Consider the following 5,269-nt stretch of genomic DNA (forward strand, 5'->3'; position numbering starts at 1 on the left):
GAATAGCATAGCCAGGCAACTGGATCACTCGAGAACAATCAACATGTAAAATTTTTAACTCCCCTCAGTCCATACAGTATGTGTCTCTTGGAAAGCATCTGGCAGTTATACACCCCTTCAAGTAGAGCAATTGCAAAACAAAAGAACGCAAGGCAATAAAATAATAGTGGGGGGGGGGGAGGGTCATGAATGGCCCTCCTCATTCGTCAAGAACACCGTCCATTTTTTCCATCTTGCATAATACAAGTCTCTTTTTAGTCAAAGCAGGAAGGTTAGTCTCTCCATCTCGTGAATTTCTTTAATGACCTCTAACCAGTTAGAGAATTCACGCCAATAAATAGAACAAGAAGTAGAAAAAACTGCATCACACATATTATCCCATTGTTCACAGGTTATTTTGTCATTTAATTCTCTCTCCCATCTCTCCTTGATGTATGTTGTGGTATTATCTCTGCTCTTTGCAATGCCTTGGAAAAGCCTTGAAATAACAGATTTACAGGTATCATTATATGCCCGTGTTATTAGTTGTATTATTTCGTTTGATTCTGCAATTTCATTTTCCCGGATTTCTTTCATAAAATATTGACGTACTAGTAAATATCTGAAAATAATCATAATTTTCTAAATTGTATTTTTCTCTCAGTGCTTGAAAACTTTGTAGCATATTTTTTTCCATTATATTACAATAAGCAGTAATACCTTTATTTGTCCAGTACTTAAACCTAGAGTCCATATCATTCGGTTTAAAATCTGTGTCATGTTCAACCCATCTGATTTTTTTCAGTTGGTTCCACAACTTGAATTGCTTCACAACCCCAAACCACGTATGTAATGTACAAGAGACAAATGGGCTCAAATGTTCTTGAAGGTTTGTCATTAATTTGTAATCACCAATCATTGCTTATATGGGGATACCTCTGCATTCCCTTTCCATGTCCTTCCATTTTGCTTCGTATCCACTGTCACACCAGAGGACCACATATTTTAACTGGGCAGAATGGTAATAATCCCTGAGATTAGGGAGAGACATACCACCTCTTTCCTTATTAATAGTCAATGTGCTGTATCTAATCCTTGGTTTTTTCCCTCTCTAAATAAAACGTGAAATTTGCTTGTCCCATTCCTGAAATTGACTAATTGGAATTTTAATTGGTAGTGACATAAATAAATATGATAGTTTAGGTAAAATAGACATTTTCATAATGTTGATTCTTGCACTGAAGCTTAGTAGAAAAGCTGACCAGTTACCAAGATCTTCACTAATTTTTTTGTTTACAGTTTCATAGTTTTTTTTGTACAAATCACTAGGACAGTGTGTTAACCAAATTCCCAAATACTTAATTACTTTTTGAGACCAATCAATTGGTATTCTGTGTTTGAGCTCCAGTGACAGGATATAATTGAACGTTAATATTTGTGTTTTCTGTATGTTGAGCTTATAACCCGAATATGTGCCAAATACATCAAGGAGATCCAAAAGGATAAGAAGGCATTTTTCTGGGTTATTAATATAAAGCAAGACATCATCTGCGTACATCGCTATTTCATGTTCTATATTATCAATCAGAATTCCCTGTATGTTACAGTTTTCTCTTATTGCCTGTGCCAAAGGTTCCAAGTACAATGCAAAAAGGGCTGGCGATAAAGGGCATCCCTGACGTGTGGACCTTTCCAGATTTATTCAATCAGTGAGTCTTCCGTTTATCCTAATTCTAGCTGTGGGGGCAGTGTATAATGTTTTAAAATTGTTAATAGCTTTTTAATTGAAACCAAATCTTTTCAAGACTAAAAATAAATATTCCCAACTAACACAATCAAAAGCTTTCTCCGCATCTAGACTTGCCAGCACTGCATTAGTTTTATTTTTTTTAATGTTCTGTATTATGTGAAGAGAGCGTCTGATATTATTCATGTGTTTGACGCCCCGTGATAAAACCAGTTTGGTCACTATCAATTAATTCTGGCATAAATTAGTCTAATCTTCGGGACATGATTGATGCATATAGTTTATAGTCCTGGTTTAGAACTGAGATCGGCCTATATGAACTACATAACATTTTATTCTTTCCCTCCTTGGGGATAACAGAAATGATCGCCTCACTCCATGAGGGTGGAGATGACTTGTTTTCTAATGTCCAATTAAAGGAGTTAAGAAGTATTGGATTCAACTCTTCTCTAAACATTTTGTACCATTCAGCTGGTAGTCCATCGCTTCCTGGTGTCTTATTATTTTTAAGTTTATTCAGTGCTGTTTCCAGTTCTTTTTCTGTAATCTGTGATGTTAAACATTTATTTTGATGATCTCCGATTGTAGGTAGATCTAGGGAGTCTAGAAAGGTTATTATTTTTTCTTTAGTTTCTAGCACTGGCTGCGAGTATAGGTTCTTATAATACGACTGAAAAGCAGCATCGATTTCCTCTAAGTCATGGTATATTTGTCCTGTTTTAGTGTCCAATATTTTATATACTGATTGGGAAATTTGTTTTTTGCGCATTTTCTTTGCTAGTAATTTTGTAGCGTTAGGGCCCACCTCATAGTATGACTGTTTTAAGAACGGGGTTTTTTTCTGGAGTTCCTCTTTATAGATATCCGATATCTGATTTCTAATTTCTTTAATTTTTGGCAGAGTTTGGAGGTCTTTGTTTCTGCAGTGTTGCCTTTCCAGTTCTTTTAAACTGTCTTCAAGCTGTTTTAGTTTATTTTCTTTTGCTTTCTTAATTGCCGTACTGAGGGATATCAATTTACCCCGACAACAGCCTTTAAGGTATCCCATAATATATTTGGGTTCACTTCCCCATTGTCATTATGTTCAAGAAAGGTCTTAATTTCAGATTTTACATCTTGTATGACTGTTTTGTCATTACGCAGACTTGTATTCGGTCTCCAAATAGTTTTCTTCGGTCTACTGTCTAAATATAATTTCAAATAGAGTGGCGAGTGATCTGAAATATCTCTAGTTCCAATTTTGCAATTCAGAATTCTATGTCTATCATTTTGGAAAATAAAAAAATAAACTATCCTTGAATGTACTGCATGGGGAGCAGAGTAGAAGGTGTAAGTTTTGTCTATCGGGTGAAGATCTCTCCAAATGTCAAGTAAGCCCATCTCGTCCAGACCCTTCTTCAGCACTTTAGTTTGAGGAGTTATATTTCTCTTACTGTTAGATGTGTCTAATTTGCCATTCATTACTGTGTTAAAGTCTCCTGCGCAGATTAGTGTGCCTTGAGATTCTGAACCAATCAATTCAAGGAGTTTTTTTGTAATGTTTTGATCACTTAATGGAGGCAAGTTAACTGAAATGAGTGTGGTCAGGTGATTTTCTATTTTGCCTTGCACCAATATATATCTGCCTTCACTATCCCCAATCTCCCTAATTAATTCAAAATTAACAGAATTGTGTATTAAAATAGCAGCACCTCGTTTATGACCTGATTTGAATGTGCCGTAGAATGTGTTTTGGTATCCAAATTTTTTCAACTTTTCATGTTCATTTCGGGATAGGTGGGTTTCCTGCAAAAATGTCATTGTATTATTCTCCCTTCTTATTTTTGTCATTACTTTACTCCTCTTAACAGGATTATTTAATCCATTTACATTCCAAGAAGCTATTTTCAAATTGCTATACCCCATCACAATAGGTTAATCCGCATGTGCCGGCTGTATAAACATACATACTGTGAGAACAACAACAAAACAAAAAAAGAAAAAAAAAAAGAAAACACTTGCATGAACAGAAAGAACAAGTGCAACATTGACTTCCAACCTCAGGGTCTTACACTGCCCTGTCTTCTTCCTACACCTACTCATTCACTGGTGGAGAATCAGTCCTATGTGTGTAGGGGCTCCCTCTTTGCAGTTAGCAAAGTGTCAAAAAAGAAAAAATAGCAAAGGGTTAATGAGACTGCAACCTATAGAGTTTAGCTTTGAGTTAAATCTGTGTGTATATCAGAGAGCAGAGCAGTATTTTATATTTTCTGCATTAGGCCTATTTGAAATTATGTAAACAGTACCTAACAGCTCTATTAGTGTGGTGTTTACATTACTGCCGATGAAAATCTCTGAGCCTTTCCCGGACGCGTGTGGATCGATCTCCGTCCTTTCTGCTCCAGCATGCGCCCTCTGGGTGAGTTTCTGCTCCAAGTTGATGGTAGTTTTTTGCGGCAGGTCGAGCTGAAAGCCTCTCTTTCTCATGTCCTCGGTTACTTCTGTTGCGTTGTTATAGAGGTGCGATCCATTATCCCAGTGGATCTTCATCCGGGCAGGGTAAGGAGTCTGAAAACGTATCTGCTTTTCTTTAAGTATCTTATTTATATGCCTGTACTCCCGGAGTCTGTTATTAATTTCTGTGGGAAAATCATGGGCAAATGTGACTGATTTCCCGTCACAAGTGATTTTCTTTGACCAAGCCATCTTTAGTATTTTATCTTTGGTGTCATACCTCTGGAAGTTGACTAAGATAGACCTGGAAACTGCTTCATCTTGAGATTTTGGGCCGATAGATTGTTGGGCTCGTTGGATTTGTAGATCAGCAGTGCTGTCCAGCGCTAGCTCTGTCTTCAGAAAGTTGTCGATAAACGTTAGCATCGAGCTTTCTTCGGTGCCCTCTTTAATGCCGTATATACGAATGTTATTATGGCGTGATCTTCCTTCCAGGTCCGTTACCTTATCTTGGAGCAGTTTTTGCTGTTTCAGTGAATCGAGCAGAGCATCCCTCAGCTCAGTGTTAGCGGTCTCCGTTTCTTCCACTCGTTGCTCCGCTTCAGTTAGTCTTGTACCGTGGTTGTGGACATCGCTGGTAACACTTTGTACCTTTTGATTTGTCTCCACTCTGAAGTTATTAAACTCCTGCTTGACGTCCTTCTTGAAGTCCATTAGATCTCGCTTGAATTCTTTATACATGTTTTGAATGTCTTTACTTAAGTTTTGAATGGCTTTGGACGTTGTGAGGTTCTCCTCTTCACTGTCAGATTCCTCCATGCTAGCTGTGTTGTTGCTAGTCGTTTCTTCCCCCCTCTCCTCGTCTTGAGTTTTGTCTTCCTGTTTTCTGTTTCCCCGCAATTTTTTCTTGCTTCTTGTCCCACTCATTCTAAGTCATATTAGTTTCTTGTGATCGCAATATTCGTAGTTTCGTGGGTTTTCCTATTAACTTGACCGGGAGAGCTTTTTAGCTATGCTGCCATCTTGCAATGCTCACCGGAAGTCCATGTATTGAAAGCTTTGTTGGTGTGGCTCTAAGCTAAATCCAACTGGAGTCCAATCACCAGGCAA

Source organism: Sparus aurata, chromosome 1 (genome assembly GCF_900880675.1).
Source record: "Sparus aurata chromosome 1, fSpaAur1.1, whole genome shotgun sequence".
In the NCBI taxonomy this organism is placed as follows: Eukaryota; Metazoa; Chordata; class Actinopteri; order Spariformes; family Sparidae; genus Sparus; species Sparus aurata.